The sequence below is a fragment of the Urocitellus parryii genome, chromosome 8 (genome assembly GCF_045843805.1).
Source record: "Urocitellus parryii isolate mUroPar1 chromosome 8, mUroPar1.hap1, whole genome shotgun sequence".
In the NCBI taxonomy this organism is placed as follows: domain Eukaryota; kingdom Metazoa; phylum Chordata; class Mammalia; order Rodentia; family Sciuridae; genus Urocitellus; species Urocitellus parryii.
In genome coordinates, this window is record NC_135538.1 from 154,122,881 (window position 1) to 154,134,256 (window position 11,376).

Below are 11,376 nucleotides of genomic sequence, written 5' to 3' on the forward strand. Positions count from 1 at the left end.
CGGGTTTGAGGGGCACCCGGCGAGCGGCGGGGCATCCCGAGGTCAGGCTCCCCCTCACGGGGCCCTGGGCGGCGGATCGGCCACGAGTCGTCAGACCGCAGCTGGCAGTTGGCCGCCGGCGCCCGGACGCGCCTCTCCGAGCCCACAGCGAACACTGAACCGCTGCCTCCCGGGAGACCCGACTCGGCTTCCGCCCCACCGACTCCGTGGTTTCCAGTTTGAATCTCGGGACGAGAAAGCCTACGGACATGGATTTGAAAGGTCTCTTTGGAAAGGCTGAGAGGAATCTGTTTATTCTCAGAAACCTTGAAACGTTGAGGAGTTGAGACGCCACTTTCCCCCAAACCCCGCCTCCCACCTCCGGCCGGTTAGCTCAGTTGGTTAGAGCGTGGTGCTAATAACGCCAAGGTCGCGGGTTCGATCCCCGTACGGGCCATGACGTTTTGTTCTTCACCGGTTTAGACCTCTCCAAGTTTGAGCGTGAGGGGAGGCCACCCAAATTACAGCTTTAGGGAAAATTTATGGAGGACCTTGGGAACGTCGGAGGAATTGAAAGTCGTAACTTCAGAGCCGCTGTGACTCGGCCCTCGGTGCCGGACCTTCCCAGGTTCCAACAGCCTTGAGCCCTCCTGGTGAGCGAGGGGAAGGAGCCGCGGAGCAAAAGAAAGGCGCATCCACGTCGTGGTCTCGCTCGCCGGGAGGGCTCAAGGCTGTTGGAACGTGGATGCGCGTCGCGCTCGCTTTCCACGCAGCCCACCCAGGGGCGACCGCAGCGCATGCGCAGCCGAGCAGACAGGCGCCTCTCCGGCCTTCCCGGCTGTTCGGTCCTTCACTCTTTATCACCAAAAAAAAAAAAAAAAAAACCAGAGAGAGAGAGAAGAGAAAGTTTTTTTCTGAGTCCGTCAGTTACTCCGAGGTCGTGAGCTGGCCGTGGGGACGAGGCGCGTCCCTCCGCTGTCCCGCGGAGGCTAGGCGGGTAGGAGCCCCGCTTTCTTTTCCTCCAGGGCCCTTCCCCTCCCTGCCTCCGTTCTAGAGACGGGAAGAGACGCAACAAGTCTCGAGTTGGTCGACAGCAAAACGGACCGACGAGCCAGCCAGGAGTCGAACCTGGAATCTTCTGATCCGTAGTCAGACGCGTTATCCATTGCGCCACTGGCCCGCGGCGTTGGGCCCTCGCAGTGAAGAGCCCCTCGTGTCCCCCGCGGCTCTTCGGACACGGCAAAGCACGACCCCGAACGGTGCGGGAGAAGCACGTTCGTCTCGGGTGTTTCTGGATAATGTACACCCGCATAAAAATGTCTATTGAAAAATGACCGGTAGTGAACCGTCCGTGTTATTTTTAAATGGCGTGTGGCAGTCATTCCGGGAGACTTCAATCAGAGTCTTTTCTTCCTGTTTAAAAAAACAAAACCGTGCCCCTCACCGTGGGCAGCTCCCTGTGAGTCGGTACTGTACCTCCGTGGGCAGCTGGAGGCGCGCGGACATTTGTTTTGAAAAACATATAGGAATACAACTGAATAGAAGTATTATCCATTTTAAGAATTACATTTGACATAAAAACTCAAATCAGGAACGCATTTACTAAAGTGTAAAATCGACTTAAAATTTGCTAAAGCAAAAATGGCTAAAAATGTATGTAGTGCCTGTTCAGGAGACGAGTTCCACGGTTTGAAAAGATAGAAGCCAGACGCAGGCCGTTGCCCCGGTTACCGAGGCCGCCGGTACCTCTTGGACAGGGGACAAACGTAAAGGCTGCTGCCAGGAGGTGAGAATTACACAGTCCTACAAGAGGAGAGTCGAGAGAAAACGCAACCGCTGTGAGCAGGATTTGAACCTACGCGGGGATTCCCCATTGGATTTCGAGTCCAACGCCTTAACCACTCGGCCATCACAGCCCCTGCCGCTGTGGGCTGTACACATTACTCTGAAGACCACCATAAACCGTTTGCCATGTAGCATGGACGGGATCAGACAACATCCACGGGACACTCTTTTCCAAGAGTCTTCTATCGTCGAAGCCCAGTTCCACGCACCTTAGGTCACAGCAACCACCACCACCACCAACAACAACACACATATTAAAAAAAAGCAGCAGACTGACTTTCTACCACATTTGCGATCTATTCTGTTGGCCTGCGGTGTGTCAGTCACTGTAGAAATAATGATTGCAAAACAAGCAAGAATCCTTCTATAATAGAACCCATTATCTAGTGGTAAATAAATCCACCGTTGACGCCGGGAACTGCTAGAGGACCAGATAAATGTAGTAATCTCTGCACTGTAGGGTCCCTAGCGGCTAAGCTGCTTCTGCTCCTGGCTGGTGGCAGCTCTGCGGCTCCCTGCTCCATCTCCACCAGTCTTTCCCACATTCTCTCTTGCTCCTGAGACATAGTCGGCTGAGACTCACACTTTTAGGCAGTCTCTTATTGGCACTTCTTGCCTCTCTCCCTCCCTAAGGTTTCCACCCCAGTTTCCACCTCCATTTCTGTATTTGTCACCTTTTGTGTAGTTCTCTCTCCCTTTCAAGCAAGAGCTCCTGGGATATGCACCAGTGTCTTAATCTTCACTTGTCTTTACTTTCTGACTTGCGAGGCATGGAAAACTTATTTGGTGCACAGTGCAGCTTTGTTACTTGAACATGTATCTGTTGCTTGAACAAATATCCACAGACTCAATCATTTTTTCCCTGTTCCACCCTCCTACCAATGTCCTCTCTTCTCCCTCACCTGGCACATGCCAGAGTCACTGCCTAGCCTCACTCGACTCCCTTGCCTCTGCATCTGTACTTCTCTGACCATCTGTACTTCTGATGGCCAGAGAAAGCACACAATTGGCTGAGTGGTCTCACTTTAATTCAGGACAGTGTCTCTCAAATAGTTTTCAGGGCTGACACATCACTGTACCCTAAGACACTAGATCATCCCACCCCACTCCTGCCTATTTATGACCTTCCCTAAGCTCAAAGCCCAACCCCTCCTCTCTCATCTTCATGTTCAATTGATGACTTTGCTCCCTGTTTCACTGAGAAAATTAAAGCAATCAAAAGTGGCTTCTATGAACATCTACCATTACCCCATCCCTGCCTCATCCTCTGTAGAGAAGCTGTGTCCTGTGCTCTTGTGGAGGGGACCAGTGACTTGCAAAAGCTAACGCTGATTCCCAGTCACAGCAGCAGCTTTTAGTCCTTCTTCTTCTTGTGACTCGTTCTTTACCTGACTTTAGGTAAAATTCCCATTGTCTTCCACTTAGTGATGTACATTAAACCTTCTTCAACAGCTTTTCATGGTTTGAGGGCTCATTGCATGTTGTGGTGAATAATATTCCACTGTATCCATTTGCCTACTGAATGACAGCTGTTGGTGATTGTAAAGCTGCTATAAACGTGTATACAGGCATATGTGCAGCTGTGTTTTTAGCTCCTTTGGTTAGAGGCCAAGGAGTGTGATTGCTGGATTGTATGGTAAATGTATGTTTAGTTTTGTAAGAAATTGTCCGACCGTCTTCCAAAGTGGCTCTAACAATTCTGCATCCCCCCAAGCAATGAATGAGTTCCTGTTGCTCCACATCCTTGTCAGCTGTTGGTGTCATTGTTCTATTTTTGGTGGTCCTGATAGGTATGTAGTGGTATCTCATTGTTTTATCTTGCATTTCCTTGATGATGTATGATATTCACATGCTAATTCGAATTTTGTATATCACTTTAATGAGATGTCTGTTAAGATTTTTGACCCATTTTTAGTTGGTTTGTCTGTTTTTATTTTTGTGTTTTTAAGGTTCTTTGTATAGTTTGAGCCACAGTCTTTTGTTTGAGATGCCTTGCTTATCTTCTATGGCTTGTCTTCTCTTGATGTTGTTTTTAGTTCAGCAGAAATTTTTAAAGTTAATGAGCTTACCAATTATTTATTTCCTCCACAAGTCATGCCATCAAGGTTTTTTCCTGTAATCTTCTAGGAGTTCTGTAGTTTTGCCTTTGACATTTAAGTTCATGATCTATTTGAGTTGTTTTTGTGAATGGTGTAAGGTTAGTGTTTGGATTCATTTATTTTTTGCATGTGGATGTCCAGGTTTTCCAGCACCATTTGTAGAAAAGACAAATGGTCTTTGCTCCATTGTGTTGCCTTTGCTCCTTTGCCAAAGACCAGCTCACTGCGTGTGCAGGTGTGTTTCAGGGCCTCCTCTTCTGCTGCACTCAGTTGTGTCCCCCATTCCTTCTCTTTCCTCACCTATTTCTTGTCGGTCTCCTTTACCAGGCCCCTGCTGTCCCACCCTCCCCAGGACAGCTGTGTCTTATTTTAATAAGTGTGTGATCAGCTCCTTACCTACACCAGGCCTCGTCTTCAATATCATCTCAGTGGTGAATTACACCCCAAACATTACATTAAAAAACGAGAAACTCCTCCCACTCCAGGATTTTTCCTCCTCATTCTTTATTTTTTCTCCTCACCACTTACAATCATCTTTTAAACACACTATATAAGTTATCTCTTTTGAGTATTGTCTGTCTTCCCTATGAGAATGCAAACTCTAGGAGGGCGGGGGTTGTGTTTAATGCTAGATTTATGGAACCCAAAAGTGTCTGGCAGATGGATGACACTACTTCTCCCTACCATGTCAAAATCATCTTTAAATGGTTGCTTAGCCTCACTCTCTAACTACCAGTGTCTTTTAATAGATCCTTTCTTCTCTCAGAAAACTGCAATAGAGAGGAACACTTTAGTCTGACACACATGGGTATAAGTATTGGTTCCAATTTCTACAATTGTGTGACCAGGGGCAAGTTATTTAACTTATTTAGCCTTTCCTCAGCTTCTGCATCTGTAAAACAGGTTAATGACTGTAAACAACAATTGTACTCACCACTTAGACTTGTTAGTTTATTTATGAAAGATCTTAAATAATTGATTTAATAGCTAGTATTAAATGGTAATTATTAGTAGAGTTCTGGTGACTTCTTTCCCATTATTAGTTTCAACAGCATGGTATGTAAACTTCAGAGATATGGGTTTTGGGAATTTGAAAGTCCATCCATATCCAACCGGATACTACAGAAGACTAAGTGCTGTGGAGCCAGGAATACCCTTTGAATGACATCTCACATACTAGCGCCACATGTTGGTGAGGTCCGTTACCCCTGAAGCCTCCAGGTCTCCATTTAAAATTAAGAAAATACATTTTTTCCCAGAGAGTCATGGTAAGGGCTGTTTTATGCTCAGCCCGAATCCAGTAAGCGTCTGGTAGGTTGTAAGCACTGTGGATTCATTGATGAAGGAGAACAGACCCTGCCCCTGCCCCTCTTGTCGTGGGAGACGGACAGGAATCTGGTAATCGCACTGATACTGCAGGCTGTGCAAGAGAAGGGAGCCCGTGGTGCCACCAGGAATCTGGGACTTGTCACGAGGGAGTTTAAGGAGGAAAGTTCTCAGTAATGAAGCTGAGATCTCTCCATGAGTAAGAGACGAGTAGGCAAAGGCAAGGGCCGTGCTTTTCACCTGGAAGAGGAGACCTCTGAGAGCGACCCCACCCATCAGCTGGGGCACAGCCCGCAACACCTGGCAGAGGGCCGCCTGCGGCGCAGAGGCGCTCACGCACACACACGGGTGTTGCCGAACGCGACGACCGTGAAACGTGCGGTGTTTCCACGCTCTTAGTGTTGTTTTCTGCCTTCTTCTCTCTCAGGTCGCAGTACCGGGTCTGAGGTCCGCATTTCCTTCCGCGGGTGGGGAGAGCTCTCGGTGTCACAGTCCACCGACACCGGGCCGGAGCGGGTGGCCTCGCAGGCTGCGTCCCGGCTGCGCACGGCAGGTCGCAGTCTCCAGCCGCGGTCCCTCGGCGCCGGAGCAGAGTGGAGAGGAAGAACGAGTTCCCTGGGTGTGGTCAGGGGGGTGTGTCGCCCTCCAGAAGGAGGACGTCATTTTTAGCAAAACTGGTGACGAGACAAGTTGGCTACCGTTTGAACTCTGCCCCTTTCCTTTCTTGTTCTCGACAAGTCCTGCAGGTATTAGACCGATTTCACAAAGGGCCGGGCGCCCTCCTTTCTCTCGGGACCTCAGAGGAGGCCGCGGTCCGGCGGCGGCGGGCTTGGCTCCACCGCGAGACCAGGCCCGCGCTCAGCGCGGCTCTCGGGACCGGAGACAGGCGCCCGGCCCGGGGAACGCGGTCCTTCACGGGGCTGGGCTGCCCTCCGAGGCCAGTTCCTTTCTGTCCGCTCTTCCCGTTGGACTTCCTCGGCCCGCCGCTGGGAATCCGCGTCTCCAGGTGGAACCTCCACAGCTCCAAAGCGCGTGGGCGTCCGCCAGAGGGACGCGTGGTCGGAGTAGGATCCGGGGGCGCGCGGCGAACACAGCAAAAGGACGGCGACCGCTGTTTCCGCCCGGTTTCGAACCGGGGACCTTTCGCGTGTTAGGCGAACGTGACAACCACTACACTACGGAAACGAGCTGCTCGGGAGGCTTTTCTGAAGGCAAATGAATATTCTTTGCTCCCTGGCTGGGTCCAGAAACTGTTTTCCTTGCAGAAAAATTTCTGCTCACAGCGCTGCTGCCCCCTCTCGTTTTCGACTTGGTGAAAGGAGAACATTCGCCAGGGACCGGTATTTAGCAGCAGAGACCCATTCGCCGAATGAACCACTCTCAAGTTCCTGGTGTTCACGGCAGCCCCCTGCGGTGGTTGCAGGCAGCTTGGAAAGGGGATTTCGCCCCTGGGAACCGAGTGGAGTGGCCATGATCTTTGGGAGCAATTCAAATATTTAAGCTCCGAACAGAAAGAAATTAGACTGGGGACGTGTGAACGGAAAGAAATGGGAATGTATAGGGTGCATAGGGGAAGAAGGGATGGTCTTCTAAAGAGAGGGAGGTATATGTTAACCTGAAAATGATGAGAGAAATTGGAGAGGTTAGGGATAAACCTCTCCATCTCTGAAGAGCTTTTGTTTTTATCAAGGTGTGATTGACATACATTAAAATGCACAGGTCTGTGAAAAAATGTGACATCCCACTGAAGATTCAACTCAGTAAACACCAAGATTAACATAAAGAAATCTATAATTATTCACAGCCACATTGAAATGGCTTAAGTCAAAGATAAAGACATCTTAAAAACAGCTGGAGAGAAAAGATTACATTTTAGGTTAAAAAATTTAAATTGAACAATAAATATTAATTTATTGAACTAATAGTTGAATAAATATTAATTTATATTTAATAATATAAATTTGATAATTTATATTACAGAAGGCAGAAGGAACAAAGAACAGGTAAGTCAAATAGAAAACAAACAATACAATGATGGATTTAAATCCAATCATATAAATAATTGCATCAAATGTAAATGGGATAAGGCATTAAAAAATGTTGTCAGATTAGGTAGTAAAATACTAAAAAAATAAAGAGGCAATGCAAGCTGAAAATAAGAACACAAGTAGGTTAAAAGCAGTGATGGGTTGTAAAAACACCAATCATGAAAAACTGATGTAGATATATCAATATCAGACAGTAGACTGCACAGCCAAAGGCCAGAGATAAAGAGGGATAGTACATAATGACAAAATGATCAGTTCATCAGGAAGAAATATTGATTTTATATCAAGCCAATTGAGAGACTAAAACAACAAAATAGAAAATAGCAACCCACAATCATGGTTGGCGAGTTTAAAGACACCTCTGACTAATTGGTGAGCAATGGGAAGAGAAGAGGAAGTTGGCTGTGATAGACACCCAGGAAACTCTATCTAATCAGCGTCTAGAGCGTCATAACCAACACTACAGAATGCACACTATTGTCAAGTGCACAAGGGAAAATCACCAAAATAGAGCCATAGAGAAAGACTGGATAAAAATTAAAGAATTAAAATTCTTTCAAAAATCTGATTTGTAACAACAACAGAATTAAAGTAGAAATCAGAAGCAAAAAAGGTAATTAAAAAATCCCAGATATTAGGATACATAAAGTAACTCCCATTTTAAAGTAAAAGTACCATTATAGCCAGAAAGTATTTTGCACTGAAAGAGTGAAAAGGCCACATAAAACTGGAGTAGCACTGAGAAGGGAAACGGGCTTACATATGGAGGTGGCCGAGAGCAGGAGCTGACCCCTAGGAAGATGTCTTGTATGGTAGGTTAGCATCTTAGCTGTGCTGAGAGTGGATTTAGACCACCGAGGCTGAAGACAGGGGAAGAACAAAGTGGGTCGTTTCAGATGGAGATGAAGAAGATAAGCGGGGACTCAAATAGGGAGGAGGGAGGAGACTCCCCCAGAAAGTTGCAGCAGGACTTTGTGAGGATTTGAGGTGGAGGGAAAGGAGAGGAGGTCAAGCTTAACCAGGGTTTCTAACAAGACTGTTGAAGAGTTCAGTTCGGGGTGCAGTTCGGGGTGCTGTGCTGTGACCCAGGTGGAGATGGACCTACACACTTGAGATTCGAGGGAGATTTCACTTGGGGATTATTTTGAACTGTCAGCTCCAGACAAGCAGACAAGATCCGTACAGGCAGTCCACCGTCCAATCACCTCACCTGGAGCTGACAAGTTTCCCGTGATATTCACATCAAATCGCTAAAGTGTATCCACACCAGCGCCCAAAGTCAACTTTTAGATCCACCGGAAAAGAGCCAGGAGAAGATTCGTTGGAAGTGGAATTTCCAAAAGCACAAGGAACCGGAAGGCCCCGCTGGGATTTGAACCCAGGATCTCCTGTTTACTAGACAGGCGCTTTAACCAGCTAAGCCACGGAGCCAGCCCCGAGGGCCTCTTTCCGTTATGCAGGATTTGAATATGATTTCAGACTTTTGTAAATGATGTCACTTCTGGAAATTAATTCGTCAGATCATTCGAAAACAAAAAGGGGTAAATACCGCCGTCAAAATCCAAAGAGAGCTTGTTTCTAAAGGGGGATATGGAGAAGAGATTGGAACGACTACCTCCCTGGGGAGGAGTCACGCTCCGGCATGGACACTGGACCACCCTCCTCTGTTGCCAGGCAGGGGCATTTGCTGAACCCCAAAGGAAAGACGAATCCCTGTGTTTCAGCTCGCCTGCGCTCTTCTCCGATGTGGAGAAGGAGGGCTCTCCTCAGAGCTTCGCATCTGACACCGGGATGCTTCAAGGACTGGGGAGGTGAGGTGCACCTGTCAGCGCTCTGTCTGACCCCACCCGCCGACCTCCAGGCACCGGCGCCCGCCTCTGGCGGTCCGCCGCCCGCCCCACTGCGGAAGGAGGAGCCGCCTGCGGAAGGCCGGCGCCGAGCTAGGCCGCGCGGGGCAATCCCCAAAGGTTAAAGTAGGGCTCTCCGGGACCTCTGCAAAAGAAGGAGCAAAAGAAGCAGGTGGCTGCGGCTTCTGAAGACCTGGCTCTGCGCCACGGCACTGTTGGGGAGTAGTTTGTAATTCAGGAGGAAAAAAGCGTGGAAGCTGTGGCCGGTTAGCTCAGTTGGTTAGAGCGTGGTGCTAATAACGCCAAGGTCGCGGGTTCGATCCCCGTACGGGCCATGTTTTGAGCCTTGTTTTGTGATTCTCGCTCTGGGACTCACAAAACTCTGGGAAGCAGCTCCATCCCAACAGAGACCAGATACCGGTTTTACGTACATGAACAAGATAACATTTTTTTAAACAAATATCTCTCTAAGGTCATTTGCATAAGCAAAACATCAATTTAACTCAAGCACAAAGTTAAAAGATTGAAAATTTTTCTTCCCATCTTTATTCTCTATCAGTCCAATTCTCACCATCCCTACCAGAGGTAATCTCTTAATTTCTCATACTATATCTTTCCTGGCTTTCTTTATACATATGCATGTAAATATTTACATTGATTCTGACTCTGTACTTCTTTACATAAGTGAGGGCCTCGTTTACTCGTCAGTGTGAAGCCAGATTTAAAGATAGGTAGTTAGTGTAGTTAGGTAAATGGGGTCTAATATCGAGTAAAATCGAAAATGAAGGCCACGTTGAGAATGGAGCCCGGGAAAGCAAAGCAGCACTTGGGGAAATTGAAATGTTAATGTTCCCAAGGCCCAGAGCCCATTCTAAAGAAAATTAGTGAAGCAGCTCCCGGCAAATAGGGAGGTGCTAATCAGAAGCAGCCCCAGGCCCTTCCTGCCCAGATTACTCCTCTGGCCCCTCTGCCCCTCACCTTTTGGGCCTCCCCACCTACTTTCTATCACTGCAAGAAAACAGAACAAAGGGCAGAAATGCGGGAAAGCTGAAAGAAGACCTTAGCTATAAAAGAGGGAAGACCTCCCCCTTCCACGGATTCCACCTCTTGGGTCCCCTTCTTCCTGGGAGGGGGGGCGGGGGGAGTCTTTTCTGATGTCCTTAGTAAAGCTTCTACTTTCCACTGTAAACTGGCCTCAGGGTACTTCTCTGGTGTTATACTTCCTTATACTTCAGCATTGGGGAAGCAAGGACTTGTCACTGGGTAAACATCGGTAACAAGTGTATCTGTCTTGTCAATGAGCAACTCATGTTACTCAGGCTCCAGGTATAAAAATATGGGTCCTCTTTTTCTTCACATATTTTACAGGTAGTACTCAATTATCCAAAATGTCTCCTAAGTTCAATAGACTCATTCTCGGCACAACAGCCGCTTCCCAATTCTCAAGTTCCAGGAGGTTACTCTCTACGCTGCCTTAGGACCCTCTGAGCCCTGTCCCAGAATGAGGTTTTTGATCACACAGCAGGGAGTATCACTGGAATGACAAGGTGCGCGGCCAATCTTGTGCTTCTCTGTCCCACAGCCCCTGAGTCCTCCTGTGTCTGCACTGAGCTGCTTTCCCATTCTCCTCACCCATGATGGTGCTTCACAGTGCAGTTGGACTAGTCAACTAGCTCTTGGAGTTAGACCTAAGGGTTCCTGATGAATTTCCCAATGCCTCCTTCTAAAAGTGCTGTGACAACCCTGAAAGTTTGGTTCTGTAGCAAAGGATGTCTAGCTTTTGGCATTTCTAGTGTTGATATTTTCAGAAATTCTTTGCATTTATTGAACACTGGCTCCATCTTTCTTTGATGGACTTGTCTGTTCAGATGTTTGCAGATAGTGACCATAAGGTGAGACTCAGGCAGTGGGGGGAGAGTCCCACCCTCATGGACCCTACAGACTAGTGGAAAGAGACAAAAGGTAATGCTCTTGGCAGAAAAGAACTGTGAAGAAGAATAAAGCAGAGAAACTCCTTAGGAGCACTCCGTCCTCTGGGGTGGACAGAGGACGTCCTAGTGAGGCAGGACAGGAGTTTAGACACCACCTCTTCCTTGGCTTTGTGTTTTTGGAGGACTGAACCTCATTTGCCCAAGGGAGAGAAAACCTGGTAGAAGGTATGGCTCATTACGCTGTCCAACCTTTCCACGGGCTGAGGGCCAGAAATCTCTCCCATACTTTTTATTTCTTGGA

General features: G+C 48.0%; 6 non-coding genes across 6 annotated transcripts; 2 read left to right on the forward strand and 4 right to left on the reverse strand.

Moving 5' to 3' along the window:
• Nucleotides 1-362: 362 nt before the first annotated feature.
• Trnai-aau (transfer RNA isoleucine (anticodon AAU)) lies at nucleotides 363-436 on the forward strand. Its single transcript has one exon. It is a non-coding gene; the product is annotated as a tRNA-Ile (tRNA).
• Nucleotides 437-1,086: 650 nt separating this feature from the next.
• Trnar-acg (transfer RNA arginine (anticodon ACG)) lies at nucleotides 1,087-1,159 on the reverse strand. Its single transcript has one exon. It is a non-coding gene; the product is annotated as a tRNA-Arg (tRNA).
• Nucleotides 1,160-1,813: 654 nt separating this feature from the next.
• On the reverse strand, nucleotides 1,814-1,895 carry Trnas-cga (transfer RNA serine (anticodon CGA)). Its single transcript has one exon. It is a non-coding gene; the product is annotated as a tRNA-Ser (tRNA).
• A 4,466-nt stretch (nucleotides 1,896-6,361) lies between these two features.
• Nucleotides 6,362-6,434, reverse strand: Trnav-aac (transfer RNA valine (anticodon AAC)). The gene has a single exon. It is a non-coding gene; the product is annotated as a tRNA-Val (tRNA).
• Nucleotides 6,435-8,654: 2,220 nt separating this feature from the next.
• On the reverse strand, nucleotides 8,655-8,728 carry Trnat-agu (transfer RNA threonine (anticodon AGU)). Its single transcript has one exon. It is a non-coding gene; the product is annotated as a tRNA-Thr (tRNA).
• A 677-nt stretch (nucleotides 8,729-9,405) lies between these two features.
• Nucleotides 9,406-9,479, forward strand: Trnai-aau (transfer RNA isoleucine (anticodon AAU)). The gene has a single exon. It is a non-coding gene; the product is annotated as a tRNA-Ile (tRNA).
• The last annotated feature ends 1,897 nt before the right edge of the window (nucleotides 9,480-11,376 follow it).